Below are 13,696 nucleotides of genomic sequence, written 5' to 3'. Positions count from 1 at the left end.
AACCCTTCCGCAAACTGCTGCAGATTTCAGTGTTGGGCCATCAACAAGTGTCAGCGTGTGAACAATTCAATGAAACATCATCGATATGGGCTTTTGGAGCCAAAGGCACACTCATACACCCTTAATGACCGCATGACACAAAGCTTTATGCCTTGTCTTGGCCTGTCAACACTGACATTGGACTGTTGATGATTGTAAACATGTTGCCTGGTCGGACGAGTGTCGTTTGAAATTGTATCGAGAGGATGGACGTGTACAGGTATGGAGACAACCTCATGAATTAATGGACCCAGCCTGTCAGCAGAGGCTGGTGGAGACCCTGTAACGGTGTGGGGAGTGTGCAGTTTGAGTTATATGTACCCTGATATGTCTAGATATGACTCAGATAGGTGACTCATACGTAAGCATCCTGTCTGATCACCTGCATCAACCCATGTCCATTGTGCATTCCGACTCACTTCGGCGATTTCAGCAGGACGATGTGACACCCCACACTTCCAGAATCGCTACAGAGCTGCTCTCCTTAGTTTAAACACTTCCGCTGGCCGCCAAACTCCCCAGACACGAACATTATTGAGGAAATCTGGGATGCCTTATAACATGCTGTTCAGAAGAGATCTCCAAGGCCTGCAGGATTCATGGTGTCAGTTCTTTCCAGCACTACTTCAGACATTACTCAAATTCATGCCACATCGTGTTATGGCACTACTGTGGCGTGCTCTCGGGGGCCCTACACGATATTAGGCAGGTGTATCAGTTTCTTTGCCTCTTCAGTGTAGAAGTTATGTACTGTTCTTATCCTAGTTTCTGCCAATCCCATAATATGAATTTTATATTCCATTTGGAAATAAACCAGATTTTCCTATTAGAGCAGGCCAAATGAATGTTCCATAACATAACTCTGTCCAAATGATTACTGTCCATTATTTTGTAGGAGATTAACGGAATGTGCCTCACTCACTCTCGCAACATGATGTTTCGAATCCTTTTGAACTGCACCCAACTGCACCATGCTAATGATAGACATACACTTGCGATATAAATTATCTATGATGTTTGCGCTAACAGATGACATGGGTCAGAATGGTTTATGTACAGTCAGGGATATAGGGACAGGCACATTGTAGTACAAACCTCTGAGCACTGACCGCTGATTGAGTTCTCTGGTTCTGACTTGTTGTTGAGTGGGACAAACTGTGGGGCTGGCTGAGTCTATGGTGCCTGCATTGCAGGTGCAAATGTAGCATCTGGTACGCAAGCCAGACACGGTCATATGGGACAGTGTTTGTAGAAGTGGACTTGGATTAAGGCTGCAGTCGTAGCGGCTCCGATATCGCTGGATTCTGCCGACGATCGACATCGTCTGGAGATGGCCGTACTTTCCAAATCAGTACGTACGCCACTATGTGCACGATCAAACTAAAACTGATTCCTTCTCCTGAATGTACACATTTCGAATGGCAATCGGTGAAATTCAAATCAGTTTGTTTCCTTTGGTCAAATCGGCCGATATCCTCGCACACGAGCTATGGAGCATGAGAAACTGCCAAGAGAGAATGACTTTGTGGCATCCTGAGGATGAAAATATCATAATCGGCACATAGTTCGGAATCTATGGACTAAAATCGCAGGTTTATTCGAATCCTCATATGCAAAATCGGTATTGGAAATTTTAGGAATAGATTATAACCTCAAAAATGTATTTTTTGACGTGAAGAGGGTGGCGTATCTTTTATGCTCATAGCTACTGTACTGGATCTTTCTTGTGGTAGGATGTCATTAGTTGTCTACAAATTATTATTACTGCTTACTGGCGTTTCATGCCAGTAGGTTAGTGATGCTGTTAATATGAAGTGGTTTGAAAATGCAGTGTACGGTAAGTATTTCCACTTTTAAGTGCTTCACTTTTTCAGAGTACCTTATGCTACACCTTTTACTTGTCTTTCACTCGTGTGTAAAACGACAATCACTAATTGATGTACGTCAGCACAACTTCAAATAAATACAGCGACACAGTGTGTTTATAATTAGCTTTTCAAGGTCACCACGAATTATCTCGAGTATAGAACAACGTTTCTCCCGTCATCTCATATATTCATAAAACTTGTCTGGTTATTCCAATAACTGAGGACAGAAAGCATAGTACTTGCCACGTTCTTTACGATTCACAAAAGCTCATTCCCATGCATTCGGTGTCTCTTTAATAGCATAAGCTGCTACGCAGCACTTGTATCCACAACACAGAGGCGTCGTTGTATCCACCCCACCTTAAGAGATTAAAATCTAACCCACATCATACATAGAATAGATTCTAACCTAACCTTCTTGACCTTGACAAAAAAAGACGGAAGAGATAAGACGCACTATGACCACACTGTCGGCCGATGTTATTGGGTAACATCTGGCGACCGTTGTCTGTGTCACTGTGACGCAGACTACGGCTGCTTTCACACTGGCGACTTCGTTGTGGCGTTTCAGCCACGCGGTTCAATCGCAGCAATGGGCGACTACCGCACTTTTGAGCAGCGTGGTCGAATTGCCAGACACGCAACTGTACCACGCAGCAGAAGCTCTGTGGCAAGAGCTGTCTGTATGCGTCTGCTACTTAGCGACGAAACGGACTCTGATGAGAAAGTGTTGCTTTTCGTTTTGTTATTGAAAAGAAAACACAGGCGTCAGCGACATCATCCAAAGTACCGGATTCATCCTATGTTAACTACTGGAGAAAAACATGGACTTTTTTTATAATTTATAAGAAATTGAAAGAAAACTCTAAAAAATGCTTTAACTGCTTCAGAATGTCTGTGACGTCTTTTGATCAGTTATGTGCTGTGCTGAGGGCTAACAAAATAAAAGAAAGTACGTAAATGAGAAATAGTATATCATCAGATGAAAGACGAATGATTACTTCAAGGTAAATAAAATGCCTTTTTTACATATAAATTTATGTTTAAAGTAAATTCGACAATAATTTTTTTCGATGAAATACTTTAAAACAGCTTCCTAAAATCTACGCTACCCAGAGAATAAATCAGTGGTCACTGATGAATCAGGTGATATAGGTGAAAGTGATTTGATGTACTTGGACATGGATTGGAAGCATGAACAGTTATGGTGTATTTGAATATATAGGTACTGGTATGTGTGAAGTGATCTGAAACTTACAGTTTTCTGGTAACTGTAAGACCTGCTGTATTACCACAAAACTGACATTATTTCAAAATTGTCCTTCATCTTTAAACGCTTTGCCACAGATTTCAAATCATCTAATTATGACAGTAGAAAATGATTAGCAGGGTAATCTCCTTCACGGTTTGATGAATTTTCTATTTCTTGATGTTTGCTGCAAGTACCTGAAACAGTTTCTCCCCTTCTGTCATCCCTTGTCCCTTACGGGAACCGGAGGCAACTCCACCCTCTACATGAGAATCATTTGCCACGTCAGTACGAACAATACCTTCTTCCACCTCTGCTGGTTTGTTGGCAGTTACAGGTAATAAGAAAGTTATTGTTGTTGTTGTGGTCTTCACTCCAGAGACTGGTTTGACGCAGCTCTCCATGCTACTCGATCCTGTACAAGCTTCATCATCTCCGAGTAACTACTGCAATCTACATCCTTCTGAATCTGCTTAATATATTCTCCTCTTGGTCTCCTACAATTTTTACCTTCCACGGTTCCCTCCAATATTAAACTGGTGATCTCTTGATGCTTCAGAATTTGTCCTACCAACTGATCCCTTCTTCTAGTCAAGTTGTCCCATAAATTTCTCTTTTCCCCAGTTCTATTCAGTAGTATCTCCTCATTAGTTACGTGATCTACCCATCTAATCTTCAGCATTCTTCTGTAGAACTACATTTCGAAAGCTTCTATTCTCTTCTTGTCTAAACTATTTGTCCTCCATGTTTCACTACCATACTAGGCTACACTCCATACAAATATTTTCGGAAAAGACTTCCTGACAGTTAAATCTATACTCGATGTTAACAAATTTCTCTTATTCAGAAACGCTTTCCTTGCCATAGCCAGTCTACATTTGTATCCTCTGTACCTTGACCGTCATCAATAATTACACTCCCCATGTTGCAAAACTCATCTACACTCATGCTTATAAATTAAGGATAATGCTGATACGTGGTGAAACAACGCTCTGGTGAGCGGTTTGCGGGTTTAAATCACCACGGGGTATGACAATACGGTGCATTTGACCTGCGGTCGTCGCACGATGGCGCTGGCAGCAATCCACATACGCAGAGTTGTGTTGGTGCATGTCAGATTACGGTGCAGCGAATAAGTGCGCAGACGCTTTCAGACGTGCTAATGGTGACTGTGTGTTGAAAATAGCTCAAATAACAGATATTGATGATGTTATGAGGGGTAGAATACAAGGGCGACTGGAGGCTGATCAAACACAGCAGGTCGTAGCATGGGCCCTCCGTGTGCCACGAAGTGTGATATCAAGATTATGGCAACAATTCAAGCAGACAGGAAACGTGTCCAGGCGCTACAGTACGGGACGTCCACAGTATACGACACTACCACAAGGAGACCGATATCCCACCATCAGTGCCAGCAGATGGCCAAGGATTACTGCAGGTAGCCATGCTCGGGACCCTACTGCAGCCACTGGAACAGTTGTCTCCAGACACACAGTCTACAGACGACTGAACAGACATGGTTTAGTCGCCCAGAGACCTGCAAGGTGGATTCCACTGACCCCTGGTCACAGGAGAGCCCGTAAAACGTGGTTTCAAGAACACAGTACGTGGTCATTGGAACAGTGGTCCCAGGTTATGTTCATAGACGAGTCCAGGTACAGTGATTCTCGCCGGGTTTTCATCTGGCGTGAACTAGGGACCAGATACCAACCCCTTAACGTCCTTGAAAGGGACCTGTATGGAGATCGTCGTTTGATGGTGTGGGGTGGGATTATGATTGGTGCACGTACACCTCTGCATGTCTTTGAAACCCACATTCCTCGTGATGGATGATAACGCACGGACCCACAGAGCTGCCATCGTGGAGGAGTGCCTTGAAACAGAAGATATCAGGCGAATGGAGTGGCGTGGCTGTTCTCCAGGCCTAAACCCCATCGAGCACGTCTGGGATGCTCTTAGTCGACGTATCGCTGCATGTCTTCAAACACCTACGACACTTCGGGAACTCCGACAGGCACTGGTGCAAGAATGGGAGACTATACCCCAGCAGATCTGTGTCGTGTGTGTCCCCTATGTGCCTATGCTATTAGCGTCAGTTTTGTGTAGTACCACGTTGTGTGACGCAAGATTCTGCAATTATCCTTAATTTATGAGCATGAGTGTACTACTTTAAGCATCTCTTTTCCCAATCTGATACCTTCAGCATCACTCGATTTAATTCGACTATATTCCATTATTCTCGTTTTGCTTTTGTTTATGTCCATCTTGTATCTTCCATTGACTTATGGCTTGCCATAACTGTAACACTGTTAGTCAACTGCGCCGAACTGTGATTTCTACCTTTCTCAGATACTGTATTTACGCGAATCTAATGCACACCTTTTTGTTTACCATATGCATTAATCAAAACTGGGTTGTGCATAAGAATCGTCGGTGCATTACATTCGAGTACCAACCTGAATCCGTCGTTCAGGGACAAGATCATTGAAATTTACGTATGGTTCCTTACATCTCAATGCATTGTTGTAATTTTCAACTTACGTTTTTGTTGGGCTATTACTGCGTAGTGTGTTCGCATTAGGTAGTCACGAAATGGAAGGCAAGCACGGAAGAATATCGTATGATACTACTATAGAGCGTAAAGTAATTCCTTATGCTTAAAAATACGGTAACAGGAGGGCGGGACGAGAATTCGATGTAGCTGAGAGTAACGTTTGCTTTTGGAAGAATTAGAAATTGGCATTATTTGCAACTACCAGTACTGGAAAGAAATTCACTGGTCCTCACAGTGGAAGACATCCTGACGTTGAACCAATATTTTTGGAATTCGTCCGTGGAAGGAGGAAAAATGGACAATCTGTAAACTAATTACGCCATAAGAAACAAAGCAAAAGGAGGTGGCTGCAGTTCCTAATATACCGAGGTGAGAGCTTCAGGCTAGTCGTGGATGGGTTGATCGCTTTATGAAAGGGGCGGGCTTATCTCTGCGATGCCGTACAACGAAAGCTTCCACAAGATTTTGAGGAAAAAAAATCAAGAATTTCAGCTCTATGTCACCACACTTCGGCAACGAAGGAATGTTTCGATGAGCCAAACAGGCGACTTTGTTGATACGCCAGTTTGATTTAATATGCCACATGATTACACGACTGATGAAAGGGGACAAAAGACGTTACCATCTAGGCATCGTGGTGTGAAAAAAAGCACGTAACTATAACGCTGGCAGTCACAGCAGATAGGCGAAAACTTCCTCCTCTCTTAATCTACAAGCGGAAAACAAGTCCCAAGGCTTCTAAAAATGAAAAGCTGTTCCCTGTTGACGTCATTGTTCGAAATAAAGAGAAGGGACACGTGACAAATTCTAACGCGAAGCTTATGAGAGTTACAAACTACAATTAATGCTATGTCTATACGCATTTCGTGGTCATCTTGCTGATGACGTAAAAAAGAAGATGCACAGTCTAGGCAGTGATCTGTTATTATTCCTGGAGGAATGACTTTTGTGTTAAAACCATTGAACGATAGTGTAAGTAAAGCTTTCTGAGGCTACTTTCAGGAAGAGTGCAAGACATAGTTTTGCAAACCAAACTGTAAACTGACTCCGATACGGAAAATTAAGATTGCTGCACCCCACATTATTGCATGCTTGATTTCGGCCTCATGGAGAAAAATCAAAGCACCAATGATAGTAAACTCATTCGAGAAATGCTGCATTTTATATTCTCTGGACGGTCATGAAAATGATGTGCTCTGGAACGAGGACGACGGGGGAAAGAGTAAATGAAACTGCTTCTGATGTAGACTCCTCCGAAATGATGATATTAGTGGATAATGATGAGTAACGACCGTGATTTATGATCTATTTGTTTGTATGTCATGTAGGTAATCAATTTAGGAAATATTTTTTAATAATGACTGTGTCACTTAAGAATGGGTGGTGGCTTAAAATTGTTGTTTTGATGCTTCATGTATACATCCACTGACGTGTAAATAAACGGAGCCTACTAGTGATAAGCCAACAAACTCTTTGTTTACAACTTTAACTTGGGGGGTGCATTACATTCCACGGTGCATTAGACTGGCGTAAGTACAGTATACTGATAATGGCGTCCTGTATTCCGGGCATAGTCTCTCGGACTAGTTTGCCTACTGACATGGGGTGCAGTCGGGTTACGCTCGGAGTTACTCGGAGCTTGAGAGTTCTCTTGAGTGAATACATATTAGTGGGTGTCGTGTCGATTCCCAATTTCGTTCTTTTTGTGTATTCTTGCGGTATGTTGCTTCTACAAGTTATCAAAACTCCTAGGATTGGTACATTGACTTTTTCCGTAACCCCCAAACTGCCTCGATGTTCTTGATCGTCAATGTTGACAGTAGTTTTTACACTGACAAAAAGGTTGGTTTCTCGTACACGTGCTACAACAGAGTTAGTGCTCTCAATGTTGGTTACTTTAAGCTGCGACTTATTGTTGACCCTGACGCCATTTCCTTAGCTAACAGTTTTCTTACCACGGTATATGTAAGCATCTGTTTCGGGTCCACTGCTAGCCCACCTCGTTTCTTCGGTATTACACACAAGTGTGCAAATGTTCACCGTCTTCATCCACATCTGTTGCCGCACTGACATCTTTCAGTCCTGTATTGTCCTAGTGAACATAACACTCATTTATATCGTTCGAAATAATGTTTCCCATCGCTGATAACACATTGTCTTCTGTAACTATGTTTAGCACTAGTCTTCCAATGTCAGTTTCCATGACGCAGTAGTCGTAAGACCTAAAACCCCCTCACAGTTACAGATGGCTTCCTTAGTGTATCGGAATACCAGTATTTACACTGACGAAGAGTATTCTGCTCCTCTAGTGACAAGCCAGGAAATACCACAAACGCAAACACTGAGCAGTATGCCGGAGCACTTTATTGCTCCGACGTCGTCACAATAGATTGTAGGCACAGACGTGAAAATACACTACTGGCCATTAAAATTTCTACACCACGAAGATGATTTGCTACAGACGCGAAATTTAACCGACACGAAGAGTGTGGTGTCACCGCCAGACACCACACTTGCTAGGTGGTAGCCTTTAAATCGGCCGCGGTCCGTTAGTATACGTCGGACCTGCGTGTCGCCACTATCAGTGATTGCAAACCGAGCGTCGCCACACGGCAGGTCTAGTCTAGAGAGACTCCCTAGCACTCGACCCAGTTGTACAGCCGACTTTGCTAGCGATGGTTCACTGACTACAGACGCTCTCATTTGCAGAGACGACAGTTTAGCATAGCCTTCAGCTACGTCACTTGCTACGACCTAGCAAGCCGCCAGATTCAGTTACTATGTCTTCTGAACAGATAATATTGTGACTCATGAACTGTCAAAAGCGACGTTCATCATTAATGGATTAAAGTTAAGTATCAAACTAATTACGTCCGCTTTCTGAATTCTAATTCCTTGTCATGTTCCAGACCTCACGTCAGTATAGTCCTTCACTCCTCACGCCAGCCTGCGTGAGCTAAAACACGTGCATTTCGGCCTCTACTAGTAACACGGTGTTGGCTCTTCTGCCAACACAACAAAGAGGATGCTGTGATATGCAAATTATTAGCTTTTCAGAGCATTCACACAAGGTTGGCGCCGGTGGCGACACCTACATCGCGATGTCATGAGGAAAGTTTCCAACCGATTTCTCATACACAAACAGCAGCTGACCGGCGTTGCCTGGTGAAACGTTGTTGTGATGCCTCGTGTAAGGAGGAGAAATGCGTACCATCACGTTTACGACTTTGATAAAGGTCGGATTGTAGCCTATCGCGATTGCGGTTTATCGTATCACGACATTGCTGCTCGCGTCGGTCAAGATCCAATGGCTGTTAGCGGAATACGGAATCGGTGGGTTCAGGAGGGTAATACGGAACGCCGTGCTGGATCCCAACGGCCTCGTATCACAAGCAGTCGAGATGATAGGCATCTTATCCGCATGGCTGTAACGGATCGTGCAGCGACGTCTCGGTCCCTGAGTCAATAGATGGGGACATTTGCAAGACAACAACAATCTGCACGAACAGTCCGACGACGTTTGCAGTACCATGGACTAGCGGCTCGCAGACCATGGCTGCGGTTACCCTTGATGCTGCATCACAGACAGGAGCACCTGCGATGGTGCAGTCAACGACGAACCTGGGTGCACGAATGGCAAAACGTCATTTTTTCGGATGAATCCAGGTTCTGTTTACAGAATTATGGTGGTCGCATCCGTGTTCGGCGACATCGCGGTGAACGCTCATTGGAAGCCTGTATTCGTCATTGCTATACTGGCGTATCTCCCGGCGTGATGGTATGGGGTGCCATTGGTTACACGTCTCGGTCACCTCTTTTTCGCATTGACGGCACTTTGAATAGTGGACATTACATTTCAGATGTGTTACGACCCGTGGCTCTACCCTTCATTCGACCCCTGCGAAACCCTACATTTCAGCAGGATAATGCACGACCGCATGTTGCAGCTCCTGTACGGGCGTTTCTGGATACAGAAAATGTTCGATTGCTGCCCTGGCCAGCACATTCTCCAGATCTCTCACCAACTGAAAACGTCTGGTTAATGGTGGCCGAGCAACTGGCTCGTCACAATACGCCAGTCACTACTCTTGATGTTCTGTGGTATCGTGTTGAAGCTGCATGGCCAGCTGTACCTGTACACGCGATCCAAGCTCTGTGACTCAGTGCCCAGGAGTATCAAGGCCGTTATTATGGCCAGAGGTGGTTGTTCTGGGTACTGATTTCTCAAGATCTATGCACCAAAATTGGTAAAAATGTACTCACATGTAAGTTCTAGTATAATATATTTGTCCAATGAATACCCGTTTATCATCTGCACTTCTTCTTGGTGTAGCAATTTTAATGGTCAGTAGTGTAAGATTATTAGGTACTTATTAGCGGATAAGTTCAAAGTTATCATCATTACGCGCAACGAACATAATTCTAAGTTACCAGGTCTTGTGCAGGTGATGAAATCGAGGAACTAAAAACAGAAGCAACAGAGATTTGAGTAACAGTTAATTTGATTAACAGGGGCAGAGAGCCACACTCCATATCATTTCTTAGAGTAATATTCCCTCCGAGAGCATGAAATCATTACTAAAATCTACTCAGTACGTGAGCTTTCGTATGACCTAATCAAGCTCTTCCATTTCTATCCACATTCTCCCTGCATATCTGCAATGCCACTCGCCTTCCCAATATTCATCCCACATTCTTCATAACACTCCCTTGCCGTGCACCTGCGTCTCAGTCCCTCACCAAGGACAGATTTTGTTTTTATAAATGCTTTTCTTTACTTTCAATCGTTTTAATCAAAGAATTAAGAGTCGGAACTTCAATACTACTAACCCCTTCCTCTCCCTCCCTCCTCCGCCACCCTCAGGGGGAATACAAATGTCAGATAAAGGGCCAGTGTGTACTTGGTGGTATTATCTTCCGTCGTGTACTCACTACATAATTATTTTTTGGCCGGTGATTTAACGCAATTGAAGTGATCGGCAATTAAAAGTGACGTAGGTCTCTCCTAACACGTTAAGAATTCCATTTTGGTACAGTAGTTTTCGTTTCTTGAATGTTAGATTGCCAGCAGGTGGAAGGGCGATGACAATTTTCGTATCTCCTTTTGTACGCTCTATATCATTATCAGAACGTATTTTAGTTGAATGCTTTCTTCTGCCTTAACTGCAGTGGCTTTGTTTGGAAATTGTTACCACAGTTCTGTATCTTCTCATAGTGAAGTGCGTCCTCATCTAGATCTCGCGACGAAATCTCGTACTGTAACAGACAACGAGGTGGGTGTAGTTGTAATACACTGTAATGGCATTCGGGGGGAAGGCGGCTTTACCATTCACACAAGCACATTTAGATTTATGAGGATTACGTTTAAAACTTTTAATGCAAATTCTGGGATGGTTGCTCTAGAAAGACGTCAGCCAGTTTCCACCCTCAACTTTCCTCAGCTGGAGCACGTTCTTAATCTCTAATGGCTCTCTCATCAACAGGACGTTAAACACTGAGCCGGCCTGTGTGCCCGTGCGGTTCTAGGAGCTTCAGTCTGGAACCGCGTGACCGCTACGGTCGCAGGTTCGAATCCTGCCTCCGGCATGGATGTGTGTGATGTCCGTAGGTTAGTTAGGTTTAAGTAGTTGTAAGTTCTAGGGGACTGATGACCACAGATGTTAAGTCCCATAGTGCTCAGAGCCATTTGAACCATTTAAACACTGATGTTACTTCCTGTGGTAGCGCTGTACTTACAGCTGTCACGCTTAAGTGTTGTTGTAAACATTTCTTTCGTGTTTTTGTGCATCTCACACACGTTTAAAACTAACATGCGGACCAGTGCTACATCAGTAGTTTCAGTGGCTAAGTAACAGTCATGAAATGCGGATGTCAGGAGTTTAACCCTAGATCAGTACTAGGAATTTTTTTCTGCGACTTGCCGTTCTTTCATCTCTGGCAATTATTTCCTAATGTGAAAAATGACAAGGTGCACTGCCGTTCGAAGTTCTCGTTGTAGGTACATCCCCTCTCATCCCTCCTCAAACACCAGCGCCAAGGACAACAACAACAGCAATCTCCGATAATCATTTAAAAGTCGAGCCAGTTAAAACTCAGAGGGAGACAATGGCGTGCTGCTGTATCCATCGTGTCAGACGATGGCAATGGAATACGGCTAGCACGCTCAGCAGAGCAGCGCTGAATGCTGTGTGCAACGGTGAGAGAGGAACGAACGCTGCAAGCCGCTCCACGCCTCTCTCGGTGACCAACCACCAGCGACCAGCCGCCTGTATCTGCGCTGCCTCAGCCTTTGGCAGGCGGTTTAGTCGCGCCTGTCCGCCTTCAGTTTCGCCTGCCTTCAACCTCCAGTCTTGAATGTAGCTACACAGTGATTATATGGTTCTCTTTTGGATTGCAGTTTCGACTTGTTTTCCCAGCCATTGACGTCTGTTCTCTATTTTGAATTCTCGACCGTACATTGTCATTTCGTGCAGTCTTCAAGAAGGGTCGTCGAGCAGATGCGCAAAACTATAGACCTATATCTCTTACGTCGATCTCTTGTAGAATTTTAGAACATGTTTTTTGCTCGCGTATCATGTCATTTCCGGAAACCCAGAATCTACTATGTAGGAATCAACATGGATTCCGGAAACAGCGATCGTGTGAGACCCAACTCGCCTTATTTGTTCATGAGACCCAGAAAATATTAGATACAGGCTCCCAGGTAGATGCTATTTTTCTTGACTTCCGGAAGGCGTTCGATACAGTTCCGCACTGTCGCCTGATAAACAAAGTAAGAGCCTACGGAATATCAGACCAGCTGTGTGGCTGGATTGAAGAGTTTTTAGCAAACAGAACACAGCATGTTGTTATCAATGGAGAGACGTCTACAGACGTTAAAGTAACCTCTGGCGTGCCACAGGGGAGTGTTATGGGTCCATTGCTTTTCACAATATATATAAATGACTTAGTAGATAGTGTCGGAAGTTCCATGCGGCTTTTCGCGGATGATGCTGTAGTATACAGAGAAGTTGCTGCATTAGAAAATTGTAGCGAAATACAGGAAGATCTGCAGCGGATAGGCACTTGGTGCAGGGAGTGGCAACTGACCCTTAACATAGACAAATGTAATGTATTGCGAATACATAGAAAGAAGGATCCTTTATTGTATGATTATATGATAGCGGAACAAACACTGGTAGCAGTTACTTCTGTAAAATATCTGGGAGTATGCGTACGGAACGATTTGAAGTGGAATGATCATATAAAACTAATTGTTGGTAAGGCGGGTACCAGGTTGAGATTCATTGGGAGAGTGCTTAGAAAATGTAGTCCATCAACAAAGGAGGTGGCTTACAAAACACTCGTTCGACCTATACTTGAGTATTGCTCATCAGTGTGGGATCCTTACCAGGTCGGGTTGACGGAGGAGATAGAGAAGATCCAAAGAAGAGCGGCGCGTTTCGTCACTGGGTTATTTGGTAACCGTGATAGCGTTACGGAGATGTTTAATAAACTCAAGTGGCAGACTCTGCAAGAGAGGCGCTCTGCATCGCGGTGTAGCTTGCTCGCCAGGTTTCGAGAGGGTGCGTTTCTGGATGAGGTATCGAATATATTGCTTCCCCCTACTTATACTTCCCGAGGAGATCACGAATGTAAAATTAGAGAGATTAGAGCGCGCACGGAGGCTTTCAGACAGTCGTTCTTCCCGCGAACCATACGCGACTGGAACAGGAAAGGGAGGTAATGACAGTGGCACGTAAAGTGCCCTCCGCCACACACCGTTGGGTGGCTTGCGGAGTATCAATGTAGATGTAGATGTAGATGTACCCTGGCGGCACTAGCCGAGTACTTAGTTGTATTGCATCTACTGCGTTCAATGAATTCGGCGTGCACCGATATGGTACATACCATCTCTGACAGATCCATGAGCCTAGGAAAGTACCGTGTTGAGTGTACTGCCGACTTTCTTATCTTCCAAGACGACAACAGCTGTGTTCATAGGGC

The 13,696-nt window shown here is 44.2% G+C and overlaps 1 protein-coding gene across 5 annotated transcripts in view; it reads left to right on the top strand.

The window, feature by feature from the left end:
- Positions 1 to 13,696, top strand: part of LOC126438132 (uncharacterized) — a 1,198,954-nt gene that overhangs the window by 325,876 nt on the left and 859,382 nt on the right. The window lies entirely within an intron of this gene.

Source organism: Schistocerca serialis, unplaced genomic scaffold (genome assembly GCF_023864345.2).
Source record: "Schistocerca serialis cubense isolate TAMUIC-IGC-003099 unplaced genomic scaffold, iqSchSeri2.2 HiC_scaffold_1261, whole genome shotgun sequence".
NCBI classification, from domain to species: domain Eukaryota; kingdom Metazoa; phylum Arthropoda; class Insecta; order Orthoptera; family Acrididae; genus Schistocerca; species Schistocerca serialis.
This window is presented reverse-complemented; position numbering and strand designations above follow the sequence as displayed.